The sequence below is a fragment of the Delphinapterus leucas genome, chromosome 16 (assembly GCF_059928025.1).
Source record: "Delphinapterus leucas isolate spDelLeu-1000000601 "Yukka" chromosome 16, BTC_Dleu_Yukka2, whole genome shotgun sequence".
Taxonomy (NCBI): domain Eukaryota; kingdom Metazoa; phylum Chordata; class Mammalia; order Artiodactyla; family Monodontidae; genus Delphinapterus; species Delphinapterus leucas.
The window spans coordinates 51,055,623-51,072,525 of NC_143144.1; positions in this window are offsets into that span (position 1 = coordinate 51,055,623).

The window sequence follows — 16,903 nt, forward strand, 5'->3', positions numbered from 1 at the left end:
TTCTTCTTGTTTGTAGTTTCCTTTGCTGTGGAGAAACTTTTAAGTTTATTAGTTTATTATTAGTATTTTAGTTTATTTTTGTTTTTATTTCCATTACTCTAGGAGGTGGATCAAAAAAGATCTTGCTGTGATTTATGTGAAAGAGTGTTCTTCCTCTGTTTTCCTCTAAGAGTTTTATAGTGTCTGGTCTTACACTTAGGTCTCTAATCCATTTTGAGTTTATTTTTGTGTATGGTGTTAGGGAGTGTTCTAATTTCATTCTTTTATATGTAGCTGTCCATTTTTCCCAGCACCACTTATTGAAGAGAGTGTCTTTTCTCCATTGTATATCCTTGCCTCCTTTGTCATAGATTAGTTGATCATAGGTGCTTTCTATACTGTTCCATTGATCTATGTTTCTGTTTTTGTTCCAGTACCATAATGGCTTGATTACTGTAGTTTTGTAGTATAGTCTGAAGTCAGGGAGTCTGATTCCTCCAGCCCCGTTTTTTTTCCCACAAGGCTGCTTTGGCTATTTGGGGTCTTTTGTGTCTCCATACAAATTTTAAGATTTTTTTGTTCCAGTTCTGTAAAATTCCATTGGTAATTTGATAGGGATTGCATTGAATCTGTAACTTGCTTTGGGTACTATAATCATTTTCACAGTATTGATTCTTCCAATCCAAGAACATGGTATATCTCTCCATCTGTTGGTATCATATTTAATTTCTTTCAACAGTGTCTTATAGCTTTCTGCATACAGGTCTTTTGTCTCCCTAGGTATGTTTATTCCTAGGTATTTTATTTTTTTTGTTGCAGTGGTAAATGGGAGTGTTTCATTAATTTCTCTTTCAGATTTTTCATCATTAGTGTATAGGAATGCAAGAGATTTCTGTGCAGTAATTCTGTATCCTGCTACTTTACCAAATTCATTGATTAGCTCTAGTAGTCTTCTGGTGGCATCTTTAGGATTCTCTATGTATAGTATCATGTCATCTGCAAACAGTGACAGTTTTACTTCTTTTTGAATTTGTATTCCTTTTATTTCTTTCTCTTCTCTGATTGCCGTGGTGAGGACTTCCAAAACTATGTTGAATAATAGTGGCAAGAGTGGACATCCTTGTCTTGTTCCTGATCTTAGAGGAAATGCTTTCAGTTTTTCACCATTGAGGATGATGTTTGCTTTGGTTTTGTCATATATGGCCTTTCTTATGTTGAGGTAGGATCCCTCTATGCCCACTTTCTGGAGAGTTTTTTTTTTTTTTATCATAAATGGGTTTTTAAATTTGTCAAAACCTTTTTCTGTATATACTGAGATGATCATATGGTTTTTCTTCTTCAATTTGTTAATATGGTGTATCACATTGATTGTTTGCATATATTGAACAATCCTTGCATCCTGGGATAAATCCCACCTGATCATGGTGTATGATCCTTTTAATGTGTTATTGGATTCTGTTTGCTAGTATTTTGTTAAGGATTTTTGCATCTATATTCATCAGTGATATTGGTCTATAATTTTCTTTCTTTGTAGTATCTTTTTCTGATGTTGGTATCAGGGTGATGGTGGCTGCAAAGAATTAGTTTGGGAGTGTTCCTCCTCTGCGAATTCTTGGAAGAGTTTGAGGAGGATGGGTGTTAGCTCTATTCTAAATGTGTGATAGAATTCACCCATGAAGCCATCTGATCCTGGACTTTTGTTTGTTGGAAGATTTTTTTTTTTTTGCGGTACATGGGCCTCTCACTGTTGTGGCTTCTCCCGTTGTGGAGCACAGGCTCCAGACGCGCAGGCTCAGCGGCCATGTCTCATGGGCCCAGCCGCTCCGCGGCATGTGGGATCTTCCCGGAAGGGGGCACAAACCCTTGTCCCCTGCATCGGCAGGCAGACTCTCAACTACTGCGCCACCAGGGAAGCCCTGTTGGAAGATTTTAAATCACAGTTTCAATTTCATTACTTGTGACTGGTCTGTTCATATTTTCTATTTCTTCCTGGTTCAGTCTTGGAAGCTTATACCTTTCTCACAATTTGTCCATTTCTTCCAGGTTGTCCATTTTATTGACATATTTTTTGTAGTAATCTCTTATATTCCTTGTATTTCTGCAGTGTCAGTTGTGATTTCTCCTTTTTCATTTCTAATTGTATTGATTTGAGGCCTCTCCCTCTATTTCTTGATGAGTCTCGCTAATGGTTTATCAATTTTGTTTATCTTCTCAAAGAACCGGCTTTTAGTGTTATTGATATTTGCTATCATTTCCTTTATTTCTTTTTCATTTATTTCAGATCTGATATTTATGATTTCTTACCTTCTGCTAAATTTGGGTTTGTTTGTTCTTCTTTCTCTAATTCCTTTAGGTGTAAGGTTAGATTGTTTATTTGAGACTTTTCTTGTTTCTTGAGATAGGCTTGTAGAGCTATAAACTTCCCTCTTAGAACTGCTTTTGATGCATCCCACAGGTTTTGGATCGTCGTGTTTTCATTGTCATTTGTCTCTAGGTATTTTTTGATTTTCTATTTGATTTCTTCAGTGACCTCTTGGTTATTTAGTAATGTATTGTTTAGCCTCCATATGTTTGTGCTTTTTACATTTTTTTTCCCTGTAACTGATTTCTAATCTCATAGCTTTGTGGTCAGAAAAGATGCTTGATATGATTTCAGTTTTCTTAAATTTACTGAGGCTTGATTTGTGAAGATGTGATCTATCCTGGAGAATGTTCCATGTGCACTTGAGAAGAAAGTGTAATTTGCTGTTTTTGGATGGAATGTCCTATAACTGTCAATTAAATCTATCTGGTCTACTGTGTCATTTAAAGCTTCTGTTTCCTTATTTATTTTCATTTTGGATGATTTGTCCATTGGTGTAAGTGAGGTGTTAAAGTCCTCCACTACTATTGTGTTACTGTCGATTTCCTCTTTGAGAGCTGTTAGCAGTTGCCTTATGTATTGAGGTGCTCCTATGTTGGGTGCATATATATTTACAATCGTTATATCTTCTTCTTGGATTGATCCCTTCATCATTATGTAGTGTTCTTCCTTGTCTCTTGTAACATTCTTTATTTTAAAGCCTATTTTATCTGATATGAATATTGCTACTCCAGCTTTCTTTTGATTTTCACTTGCATGGAATATATTTTTCCATCCTCTCACTTTCAGTCTGTATGTGTCCCTAGGTCTGAAGTGGGTCTCTTGTAGACAGCATATAGGTGGGTCTTGTTTTTGTATCCATCCAGGAAGCCTGTGTGTTTTGGTTGGAGCATTTAATCCATTCACGTTTAAGGTAATATCGATATTTATGTTCCTATGACCGTTTTCTTAATTGTTTTGGGTTTGTTTTTGTAGGTCCTTTTCTTCTGTTGTGTTTCCCACTTAGAAAAGTTCCTTTAGCATTTGTTGTATAGCTGGTTTGGTGGTGCTGAATTCTCTTGGTTTTTGCTTGTCTGTAAAGCTTTTGATTTCTCCATTGTATCTGAATGAGATTCTTGCTGGGTAGAGTAGTCTTTGTTTTAGGTTCTTCCTTTTCATCATTTTAAGTATATCATGGCACTCCCTTATGGCTTGTAGAGTTTCTGGTGGGAAATCAGCTGTTGACCTTATGGGAGTTCCCTTGTATGTTATTTGTTGTTTCTCCTTTGCTGCTTACAGTAATTTGTCTTTAATTTTGACCAGTTTGATTACTATGTGTCGGCGTGTTTCTACTTGCGTTTATCCTGCCTGGGACTCTCTGTGCTTCCTGCACTTGGGTGGCTATTTCCTTTCCCATGTTAGGGAAGTTCTCGACTATAATCTCTTCAAATATTTTCTCTGGTCCTTTCTCTCTCTCTTCTCCTTCTGGGACCCCTATAATGAGAATGTTGTTGCGTTTAATGTTGTCCCAGACATCTCTTAGGCTGTCTTCATTTCTTTTCATGCTTTTTTCTTTAGTCTGTTCCACAGCAGTGAATTCCACCATTCTGCCTTCCAGGTCACTTATCCGTTCTTCTGCCTCAGTTATTCTGCTATTGATTCATTTTAGTTTAGTTTTCAGTTCATTTATTGTGTTGTTCATCTCTGTTTGTCTGTTCTTTTATTGTTCTAGATCTTTGTTAAACATTTCTTGCATTTTCTCGGTCTTTGCCTCCATTCTTTTTCTGAGGTCCTGGATCATCTTCACTATCATTATTCTGAATTCTTTTTCTGGAAGGTTGCCTCTCTCCACTTCATTTAGTTGTTTTTCTGGGGTTTTATCTTGTTCCTTCATGTGGTACATAGCCCTCTGCCTTTTCATCTTGTCTATCTTTCTGTGAATGTGGTTTTTGTTCCACAGGCTGCAGGATTGTAGTTCTCCTTGCTTCTGCTTCTGCCCTCTGGTGGATGAGGCTATCTAAGAGGCTTGTTCAAGTTTCCTGATGGGGGGGACTTGTGGTGGGTAGAGCTGGCTGTTGCTTTGGTGGGCAGAACTCAGTAAAACTTTAATCCACTTGTCTGCTCATGGTTGGGGCTGGGTTCCCTCCCTGTTGGTTGTTTGTCCTGAGGTGATGCAACACTGGAGCCTACCCGGACTCTTTTGTGGGGCTAATGGAAGACTCTGGGAGGGCTTACGCCAAGGAATACTTCCCAGAACTTCTGCTCCCAGTGTCCTTCTTCTCAAGGTGACACACAGCCACACCCCACCTCTGCAGGAGACCATCCAACACTAGCAGGTAGGTCTGGCTCAGTCTCCTATGGGGTCACTGCTCCTTCCCCTGGATGCCGATTAGCACCCTCCTTTGTGTGTGCCCTCCAAGAGTGGAGTCTCTGTTGCCCCCAGTCCTGTTGAAGTCCTGCAATCAAATCCTGGTAGCCTTCCAAGTCTGATTCTCTAGGAATTCCTCCTTCAGTTGCTGGACCCCAGATTGGGAAGCCTGACGTGCGGCTCAGAACCTTCACTTCAGTGTGTGGGCTTTTGTGGTATAAGTGTTCTTCAGTTTGTGAGTCACCCACCCAGTAGTTATTGGATTTGATTTTATTGTGATTGTGCCCCTCCTACCATCTCATTGTGGATTGTCCTTTGTCTTTGGATGTGTGGTATCTTTTTTGGTGAGTTCCAGTGTCTTCCTGTCTATGATTGTTCAGCAGTTAATTGTGATTTTGGTGTTCTTGTAAGAGGGCGTGAGAGCGTGTCCTTCTACTCCACCATCTTGAACCAAACTCTCCTGATTTAACTTTTGCTAGTTTGTAAAGGTTTTAATTTCTCCGTTGAATCTGAATGAGATCCTTGCTGGGTAGAGTAATCTTGGTTGTAGGTTTTCTCCCTTTCATCACTTTAAATATGTCCTGCCACTCCCTCTGGTTTGCAGAGTTTCTGCTGAATGATCAGCTGTTAATGTTATGGGGATTCCCTTGTATGTTATTTGTTGCTTTTCCCTTGCTGCTTTTAATATTTTTTCTTTGTACTTAATTTTTGATAGTTTAATTAACGTGTCTTGGCATGGTTCTCCTCGCATTTATCCTGTATGCGACTCTGCACTTCCTGGACTTGATCGACTATTTCCTTTCCCATGTTAGGGAAGTTTCCAACTATAATCCTTCAAATATTTTCTCAGTCCCTTTCTTTTTCTCTTCTTCTTCTGAGACCCCTATGTTATGAATGTTGGTGAGTGTAATGTTGTCCCAGAGGTCTCTGAGACTGTCCTCAATTCTTTTCCTTCTTTTTTCTCCTCTGTGGTAGTTATTTCCATTCTTTTATCTTCCAGGTTACTTATCCGTTCTTCTGCCTCAGTTATTCTACTATTGTTTCCTTCTAGAGAATTTTTATTTTTATTTATTGTGTTGTGCATTGTTTGTTTGCTCTTTAGTTCTTCTGGGTCCTTGTTAAACATTTCTTGTGTTTTCTCCATTCTATTTCTAATATTTTGGATCATCTTTACTGTCATTACTCTGAATTCTCTTTCAGGTAGACTGCCTATTGCCTCTTCATTTGTTTGGTTTGGTGGCTGTTTTTACCTTGCTCCTTCATCTGCATGTTTCTCTGTCTTCTCATTTTGTTTAGCTTACTGTGTTTGGGGTCTTCTTTTCGTACGCTGCAGTTTTGTAGTTCCTGTTGTTTTTGGTGTCTGCCCTCAGTGGGTGAGGTTGGTTCAGTGGGTTGTGTAGGCTTCCTGGTGGAGGGAATTGGTGCCTGTGTTCTGGTGGGTGAGGCTGGATCTCATCTTTCTGGTGGGCAGGGCTGCATCTGGCAGTGTGTTTTGGGGTGACTGTGAACTTAGTATGATATTAGGCAGCCTCTGTGCTAATGGGCGGGGTTGTGTTCCTGTCTTGCTAGCTGTTTGGCATGGGGTGTCCAGCACTGTAATTTGCTGGCCTTTGGGTGGAGCTGCGTCTTATAGTTGAGATGGAGATCTCTGGGAGAGCTCTCACCGATTGTATCATGTGTGACTGGGAGATCTCTGGTGGTCCAGTGTCCTGAACTCAGCTCTCCCACCTGGGAGGCTCAGGCCTGACACCAAGCCAGAACACTAGGACCCCGTCAGCGACACGGCTACATCACAACAGCAAGCTTGTAATAGGGCTGAACTTGGAACTCAGGTCCCCTAGTCCACTTCATTTTCCACTACGTCATATGAGCTTCTATGTTCTACTTTGTGATGATGCCTTGCTGATGATGCCGCACAGCTCAGTAGAAAAGGAAGAAAAAAACAAAGAAAAGAGAACAACAAAAAAGAAATTAAAAAATAAAGTAAAAGAAAAGAAAATTATTAAAATAAATTTTTTAAAGAAAAAAATCAAAAAGCAATACAAAAAGGAGAACAACCAAACCAATAAACAAATCCACCAGTTATAACAAGTGCTAAAAACTACACTAAGATAAACATAAAAATCAGTAACAAATCAGTCACAGAAAGCAAACCTCAAGTCTACCATTGCTCCCAAAGTCTACCGCCTCAATTTTGGGTTGATTTGTTGTCTCTTCAGGTATTCCACAGGTGCAAGGTGTACCTCATGTTGATTGTGGGGGTTTGACCTGCTCCTGAGGCTGCTGGGAGAAATTTCCCTGTCTCTTCTTTGTTTGCACAGCTCTTGGGGCTCAGCTTTGGTTTTGGCCCCGCCTCTGGATATAGGTCGCCCTCAGGCTTCTGTCTCCTGCTCAGACAGGACGGGGTTAAAGCAGCAGCTGACTAGGTGGCTCTGGCTCACTCGTGCTGGGGTGAGGGAGGGTATGGTAGTTATAATTGGAATGTGGGCTGAGCCTGTGGTGGCAGAGACTGGCGTGACGTTGCAACAGCCTGAGGTGCACTGTCTGTTCTCCTAGGGAAGTTGTCCCTTGATCACGGGACCCTGGCAGTGACGGGCTGCCACAGGCTCCTGGGAGGGGAGGTGCGAATAGTGACCTGTGCTTTCACACAGGCTTCTTGGTGGCTGTAGCAGCAGCCTTAGCATTTCATGCCCGTCTCTGGTGTCCAAGCTGATAGCTGCAGCTTGCACCCGTCTCTGGAGCTCATTTAGGCGGTGCTCTGAATTCCTTCTCTTCGCGCACCTCAAAACAAAGATCTCTTGCCTCTTAGGCAGGTCCAGAGCTTTTCCCAGACTCCCTTCTGGCCAGCTGTGGCTCACTAGCCCCCTTCAGGCTGTGTTCACGCAGCCAACCCTAGTCCTCTTCCTGGGATCTGACCTCTGAAGCCCGAGCCTCAGCTCCCAGTCCCCGCCTGCCCCGGCCGGTGAGCAGACAATCCTCTCAGGCTGGTGAGTGCTGGTTGGCACTGATCCTCTGTGCAGGAACCTGTCTGCTTTGCCCTCTGCACCCCTGTTGCTGTGCTGTCCTCCATGGCTCTGAAGCTTCCCCCCCCCCCCACCCTCTGTCTATGCCAGTGAAGGGGCTTCCTAGTGTGTGGAAACTTTTCCTCCTTCACAGCTCCCTCCCAGAGGTGCAGGTCCTGTCCCTATTCTTTTGTCTCTGTTTTTTCTTTTGCCCTACCCAGGTACATGAGGAGTTTCTTGCCTTTTGGGAAGTCTGAGGTCTTCTGCCAGCATTCAGTAGTTCTGTAGGAGTTGTTGCAAATGTGGATGTAGTTTTGATGTATTTGTGGGGGGGAAGGTGATGTCCATGTCTTACTCCTCTGCTATCTTGAAGGTCCCCCTCTTTAGCATTTATTGTTTGTAGACTTTGTGATGATGGCCATTCTCACTGGTGTGAGGTGGTACCTCACTGGAGTTTTGATTTGCATTTCTCTAATAATTAGTGATGTTGAGCATCTTTTCATTTGCCTCTTGGCCATCTGTATGTCTTTGGAGAAATGTCTATTTAGGTCTTCTGCCCATTTTTTGTTTAGGCTGTTCTTTGATATTGAGCTGCATGAGGTGTTTGTAAATTCTGGCGATTAATCCCTTCTTGGTCACATCATTTGCAAATATTTTCTTATTCTGTGGTCTGTCTTTTCATTTTTTTATGGTTTCCTTTGCTGTTCTAAAGTTTCTGAGTTTAATTAGGTTCCATTTGTTTACTTTTGTTTTTATTTCCATTACTCTAGGAGATGGGTTGTAAAAGATACTGCTGTGATTTACTTCAGAGTTGTTCTGCCTGTGTTTTCCTCTAAGAGTTTTATAGTATCAGGTCTTTAATCCATTTTGAGGATATTTTTGTATGTGGTGTTAATGAACATTCTAGTTTGATTCTTCTACATGTAGCTGTCCAGTTTTCTCAGCACTGTTTATTGAAGAGACTGTCTTTTCTCCATTGTATAGTCTTGCCTCCTTTTTTGTAGATTAATTGACCAGAGGTATGTGGGTTTATTTTCGGACTTTTATCCCATTCCATTGATCTATATTTCTATTTTTGTGCCTGTCCCATACTGTTTTGAATACTGTAGCTTTGTAGTATAGTCTGAAGTCAGGGAGGCTGATTACTCCAGTTTCTTTTTCTTTCTAAAGATTGCTTTTGCTATTCAGGGTCTTTTGTGTCTCCATACAAATTTAAAAGTTTTTTGTTCTACTTCTGTGAAAAATGCCATTGGTAATTCGATAGGGATTGCACTGAATCTGTAGATTGCTTTGGATAGTAGAGTCATTTTCACAGTGTTGATTCTTCCAATCCAAGAACATGGTATATCTCTCCATCTGTTGGTATCATATTTAATTTCTTTCATCAGTGTCTTATAGTTTTCTGCATACAGGTCTTTTCTCTCCCCAGGTAGGTTTATTCCTAGGTATTTTATTCTTTTTGTTGTAATGGTAAATGGGAGTGTTTCCTTAATTTATCTTTCAGATTTTTCATCATTAGTGTATAGGAATGCAACAGATTTCTGTGGATTAATTTTGTATCCTGCTACTTTACCAAATCCATTGATTAGCTCTAGTAGTTTTCTGGTATCATCTTTAGGATTCTCTGTGTATAGTATCATGTCATCTGCAAACAGTGACAGCTTTACTTCTTCTTTTCCAATTTGTATTCCTTTTATTTCTTTTACTTCTCTGATTGCTGTGGCTAAAACTTCCAAAACTATGTTGAAAAATAGTGGTGAGAGTGGGCAACCATGTCTTGTTCCTGATCTTAGTGGAAATGGTTTCAGTTTTTCACTATTGAGGATAATGTTGGCTGTGCACTTGTCATATATGGCCTTTATTATGTTGAGGAAAGTTCCCTCTATGCCTACTTTCTGGAGGGTTTTTATCATAAATGGGTGTTGAATTTTGTCAGAAGCTTTTTCTGCATCTATTGAGACGATCATATGGTTTTTCTTCTTCAATTTGTTAATATGGTGTATCACATTGATTGATTTACGTATATTGAAGTATCCTTGCATTCCTAGAATAAACTCCACTTGATCACGGTGTATGATCCCTTAAATGTCCTGTTGGATTCTGTTTGCTAGTTTTTTGTTGAGGATTTTTGCATCTATGTACATCAATGATATTGGCCTGTAGTTTTCTTTCTTTGTAACATTTTTTCTGGTTTTGGTATCAGGGTGATGGTGGCCTTGTAGAATGAGTTTGGGAGTGTTCCTCCCTCTGCTGTATTTTGGACGAGTTTGAGAAGGATAGGTGTTAGCTCTGTCTGTGTCATCTTTGATTTCTTTCATCAGTGTCTTATAGTTTTCGGAGTATAGGTCTTTTGACTCCTTAGGTTGGTTTATTCCTAGGTAGTTTATTCTTTTTGATGCAATGGTAAGTGGGATTCTTTCTTTAATTTCTTTCTGCTCTATAACACTTCCTGTTTAAAAGCTGATAGAAAGGATTCAAATGAAGGGGAAGAGTTAGAATAGCTAAGAGAAATATGGTCTAATAATTCATATGAGATGTTTTAGAAGGGTTGGAAGGATGAAATTCAACACATGTGGAAGGTTGGCTATTGATAGGTGGTGGGATGCTTCTTCTGTTATAATCCTAGGAAGCAGGAGATAGTATCGATGTGGAGGGCTGACAGCATGAGGTAGTTGAGTTTCTGTTGGCTTTAGTTTTTTGTGTAAAAACCTGCTAGTGGGTAGGGACAGGAAAGTTTGGTAAGGGAGGATAGCAGAGAATAATAAAGATTTTAAATGGTTGTGTTGGTCAAGAGAACATTCTGAGAAACATGATAGGATTGCTGGTAAGTGGGCATATGAATTTGAAGATGTTCATCATACATTTAGTAGTGAAACCAATATGACCTATTGTGTGACATTTTTCTAGTAGGGTTTAGCTGCTCAGGGAAAGACATGGAATAAACAGGCAGCTCAACCTCTCCAGGGTTAAAGGTTTTGTCAGAGAGGAGCAGCAAAGCATAAAGAGACAAAGGGTTTTATGGTATTGGTAAGAGTGTGATTAAAATGATATACTGTTGGATAAGAAGGCACAAAAGAAAGGGATAACGAATTGGAGGAAATTAAGGGGATCAGTGGTTGAAGGTCACATGGAGGACAAAGAATGGTCAAAGTGGTAATAGTTGTTAAAGCAAAAGCAAAGTGAACCAATGGTGGGATGCATAGTTAATGATTGAATATTAGAACAGTTTTTACATAACAAAGTCTCAGGGTCATGAGACTGAGTGGCTGAGGTTGGAGAAAAGTCATTGAGATGAGATCAAGGAATGAGAGGGCTGGATGGGATGTCCAAGTGGACATTAGAGTCAATCAAATTATGGAAGAATTTGATGTGGGGAGGAAGACGCTGACTCATAAGTATTTTATATTTCATTATGTTAGTTATACTGTGCTATATTATCTGAGCAGGAGGGAAATAGCCAAATGTTATAAAACTTCACTCAACAATGAGAAAGAATCAACTATTTTGTTAAGTTGTAGAACTCTAATTAGGCTCAGGGACTGAGCAGCTTCTAGAAGAAAGAATATGTTGCTACTGGCTTGAGGGAGATGGGTGTGGTGTTGATAATAGAGGATTTTGGTATAAGACAAAACTGAATTTGAATGCTGATTCCATTACATAATTTAACTTCTTTCAGCCTGAAATTTCAAGTCACTACAGTAGAATTTTTAATGCCAGTTTTATGGAGGTACTGTCCAGTTTTATGGAGGTACTGTCAGGATGAAAGCAGATAAAAGGTGTGACAAATGGAAATGCAGTGCCTAGAATTTACCCTGTGCTCAATAAGTCTGAAATCTTCCTCTGTGAAGAGTCCTATCCAGGGAAATTCCAGTATTGAGGGGAAAACTTGTGAGCTGCCCCACTGGATTTTGGTGGAAAAATAGTTTTCTAAATTATAATTTTGTGCAAAAAGACAAGTGAATGAATAGTTTACCAGAAGGGGCAAGATGTCTTACTTCCTCAATTTTTTTATAATATGGAAATTTAATTCTATTCTGTGGTGATTACAATTTAGTCTGTAGAGATAATTGCACCTGTGATCTTGTTATGAATAACTGTAGAGCGAAATGCAGCTAAACAATGAGATTGATTACCTGAGGTTCACAGCATTCAGAGAAATGACAAAAATAGGCCAGAGTCCTTGGCTGATATTGATTAGTGAATGAAAGCCAGGATTTGCTCTGAGATCCAAGAAGTATACTTTTCTTCCGGCTCTAGTGAGGCCTACATAAGGTAGTGACAATCTTAACCACTTAAGGGTAGAAATAGTTTTTTTACTCGTTAATGCTGTTAAGTAGAGTTTTTTGAGTGCTCATCGTGTGTTCAGTGTTTTCTAAGCACAGACCAATCTTTACCAACACTCTCTGGGTGAGAGACTGACCCCCATTTCCCAGATGAGAAGGCTGAGGCTGGAGAGTTGAAATGACTCACCCAAGGCTAGTCCTTTGATACCTGGCAACAGCCATGTTTCTTTCAAGCCTAAGTCTCCCCACTATATCACCCTGCCTCCAGGCAAAACTCTGGGTAGCATAGGTGTTATATTTCTGGATTTTTCTAAAAGAAACTCCCATAACAAAATTTCTTAGGAGACTGTATTAGGGTTTTGCAGAGAAACAGAACCAATAGGATGCGTATCTGTATAGAAAGAGATTTATTATAAGGAATTGGCTCATGCAATTACAGAGGCTGGCAAGTCCAAAGTCTGCAGGGTGGGCTGGCAGGCCAGACACCCAGGATACCCAGTGGGTGCAGTTCCAGTCTGAAGGCAATCTGCTGGGGGATTCCCTCTTGCTCAGGGATGCTGGTCTTTTTGTTGTGTTCAGGCTTTCAACTGATTGGATGAGTCCCACCTACATTGTGGAGGGCAACCTGCTGCTCACACTTCACTGATTTAAATGTTAATATCATTAAAGTAAAAAAGAAACCCCTCCAAATTGACATAAAATTAACTATCACAGAGACTTAGGTGAGTCTATTTTTTTTTTTTAATAGTTTTTTGGCCATGCTGCACGGCATGTGGGATCTTATTCCCCAACCAGGGATCGAACCCTTGCCCCCTGCATTGGAACCGCAGAGTCTCAACCACTGGACTGCCAGGGGAGTCCCTGATGAGTCTGCTTTTTAAAACTCATTTCTCCAGGAGGAGGAATTTACCAGGCACTGATATAATTTCGTAACTTAATATTTAGCAGAGCCCACTGAATGGGCTCATGGAAGATTATTGGTTAGATGGTGCTATAACATCTTAAGAGTGAGCTATAGTTCATGGATTCATAGAGAATAAAATTCTAATTGCAAAAATTCAGTCTCTGAGATTTAGCTTTCAAAGATACCACCTCAGGGAATACCAGAAGTCCCCTTAGACTGGCCTTTGTCATCACTGTCATCAATAATAATGATGGTAATAGTTAACATTTACCGACTGCTTCTTGTGTGTTGGCACTGGTTCTGAGTGCTTTCTGTGTGTTACTTCATTTATCTCAGCACTAGGAGGAAGGTACTGTTTATTCTTTTACGCCTTCTTTTACGTGTGTGGAAACAGTCTCAGAGAAGTTAGTAAATTGGCCATGGTAGTACAGCTAGTAAAGGGTGGATCCAGGATTCAAAGAAGGGAGTTTGCTATGCATAAAGATGATTGGGGGTCCCAAAGCTCATTTGCCTGAAAATCTCTCATTATTCGTCATAGTGTCTGAAATTGTCACCTTTAGAAGAATCAAACCTTTGAAAGATCAAATAATCAACATTTAGTACTAATTGTGGATACAGTGCCCATGTAGGTGTAGAGAGGATAGAAAGAATAATAATATAGACTCCCTGCCTTGGAAGAGCTTGCCGTTGTTGGGCAGGGGAAACTTCCCCCTCTACCCTTCTTGAGCTTTTGTGGCTGGACTAATAATAAAATTGACAAAAGACGGTTGTTCAACAGGAGAAAAAGATACACATTTTAATTTGATGCATGGAAGTCTCATAGAAGTAGGACCTAAGAAGTGGTCAGAGCAGTCAGCAGTTTTACTTTTTAGACAAAGAAACAAGAAATTTGGGAGGAATTTATAGGACAAAGAAACTTAGGCTTTGGGTGCTTAATTAGTGAGGAATCTAAGCAGACTTTGGGCTTGGGGTGGTAAATTGAAGAAGAAACAAGGTTTGTTTATATAAGCTTCTCTGCCTGAATTTCCTATCTCTGGACATAAGGGTGTTCTTTTACCTCCAGATGCAAGGAGTTGCCCCTTTCACATGAGAGATTTATTTCCTGCTTTCAGGGAGACAGAGAGGGTCAGAATGTCCCTCTTGTGTTGGTTATTTCTTAAGTAAGTTTAATTCAGAAAAATCAATATGCCATTGAAGCATATTTTGGAGCAGCCTGTTCTGAGTCCCAACACAGTCTCAGTGAAGAGGCTTGAATAGACCCAGGAGGAAGAAATGCCTGGAGGCTGAACTGCTATAAATCTGTTTGGTATGTTGTTTCCTTGTATTTAGGGAATGGGCATTCTTGCTGTTTTTGTTTTTTAAATGAAGCATTTTAATTCTCTCTGGAGTCTTGAGTGGGCCAGAGGCAAAAAACTTGGGTAATTTGGTGGACTCTTAGATAAATGTATTTAGCAGGATACTTACTAGGACCTGTAGAATAAAATAAATCATAGTAATAATAGCTATGATTTGAGGAGAGCTCACTAGCTCCCTGGGCTGGGGCGTGAGTCAGATGCAATTAATTGTATTTGAATTGTATTTGTTTCTCATATGCTGGTAACGTGAGCTTTATGAAGGCAGGGGCCGTTCTGCCTTGTCATTGTTGAGTTTCCAGCCTCTAGAAGAGAGCCAGAAACATGGAGGGTGCTCAGTAGGTCTTTGCAAAATAAATGAATGGACCTGACAGTTCACTTATGGTCATTCTTTGCTCTGTCAAAATGTAAAAGTCAGGACTGGGTGATCTTTTTTTTTTTTTTTTTCTTTTTTTTGTGGTACGCAGGCCTCTCACTGTTGTGGCCGCTCCCATTGCGGAGCACAGGCTCCGGACACACAGGCTCAGCGGCCATGGCTCACGGGCCCAGCCGCTCCACGGCATGTGGGATCCTCCCGGACCGGGGCACGAACCCGTGTCCCCCGCATCGGCAGGCGGACTCTCAACCACTGCGCCACCAAGGAAGCCCCCTGGGTGATCTTTTCTGATCTAAGTATAAAGAATGTGGCCTTCGGAGTCAGGCAGACTTAAGTTCTATCACAATTTTGCCATTTACGTAAAATGTGACCAGAATTACTTTTAAGCCTCAATTTCCTTGTCTGATTCTGCAAAGATGTCAGGGGCAGCAGTTTATAGTCTTATAATCTTCCCTAATCACCCCCACTCCACCCATAAACAGAGAACAACTACGTAGCAAAATAAGCAAACTACAAAATCCGTGGGGAGCATTTACAATGAAATTTTGACAAAGTGTCCTCACAAACCCCAAAGACAACTGGCAGGAACAACCATCAGCCACCACGAAACCTGTGTGGCATCAGTGTTTGTGTGGGATGAAGAGGAGAGAAGCATTGGAGTGTCTGATGGATATAAAAACAAGAGAACTCCACAATAGATAACGGGTATTCACTGCAAAACACTGTAGGCTAATTTGAAAACAGCTACTGAAACTGGGAGGAGTTTTGTCCAATGTAGCAGCAGATGGATGTAAAGGTTCACATGACTGCACATATTTCCTTGCTAGAAGTTTCTCTCCATCCCTTCACACTCCACCTGTATCACTCCTATGAATTGTTTAGCTTTAAGCTTAGATATCACTTTGCCTGATGTACTAGTTTCTTACTGTTGCCATAACAAATGATCTCAAACTGATTGGCTTAAAACAAGATGAATTTTTATCTTCCAGTTCTGTAGTTTAAAAGTGCAGCACAGTTCTCACTAGGTTAAAAATGCAGGTGTCAGCGGGGCTGCATTCCTTTCTTTTCCAGCTCCTAGAGGCCACCCATATCCTTGGTTCATGATCCTTTCCCTCCATCTCCAAAGCCAGCAACAGGGGGTTTGGTTTTCTTGACACCACATCACCCCAACTTTCTCTTCAGGCAAATCCCCCGTTGCCTTCCTCTTACGCTTTTAAGGACCTTTGAGATTATATTGGGCCCACCTGGATAATCTACAGTACTCTCCCTATTTCAAGATTCCTAGCTTAATCACACCTGCCAAGTTCTTTCTTGCCATATATGGTAATAGATTAACAGGGTTCCAAAGATTAGGACATGGATATCCCTGGGGAGGGGGAATGGCAGTGGTTAGGGTGTACGTTATTCTGCTACCACACCTGAGAAGAATTTCCTGCCCCAAGATGGCACTGGGTACCCCTGTTGTGAGTGCCCATGGATGCTGCCCTGATTCCCTGTTGAGTTGTCTGTCACATGGATAGATGGGGTGTTCCTTAAAGGCAAGTATGTGTCTTCTTTGCCACTTAGTTCCCAGAGTCCAGCACGCTGCTGTTCAACATAACTTAGATGGATTAAATTATATTTACCTTAAGTTTTCTAGTGGCCACATTAAAAAAAAAATAGTCGCACAATACATTTTAAGACTATATTTTATCTAACCCAATATAGCCAATATATTATCATTTCAACAGGTAATCAATATAAAATTATTAGTGAGATACTTTACATTCATTTATTTGGACGAAGTCTTCGAAGGCCAGTCTGTATTTTTACACATATAGCATATCTCAATTCGGACCAGCCACCATCCAAATGCTCAGTGGCCATACGTGGCTGGTGGCTACCCTATGGGACAACTGAGCTCTGGCACAATCCCTGGCGTTTAGGAGTGCCCCATGAGAGTTTGTCTGATAATTGGGGGAAGGGACGGATGCGGGGCCAGCATGAGGGCTGAATCTTAGAAGTGAGTGCCAGCTTCAGGGCGCTCCCGTGTTTGTGGCTTAAGTTTTATTAAATTTTACATAAAAATCAGAAAATCAAATGCCTTGTGAACACGTGTCTTTCAGTTTCTAATTTGGCAGTGTGCACACTTGGGTGAGGTAGCAGCCACTGCAGTAAACATTTACAGGGAGGAGTTCTCTTCAGGGGCTCCCAGGAACGGCAGGTAGGTAGCTTGTGAGGTGAAAAACATACTTGCACATTTCCAAAGGTTTGCCTCGCTTTCATGTATACCTCTTCCGAAAAGTATCCCCAAACCGC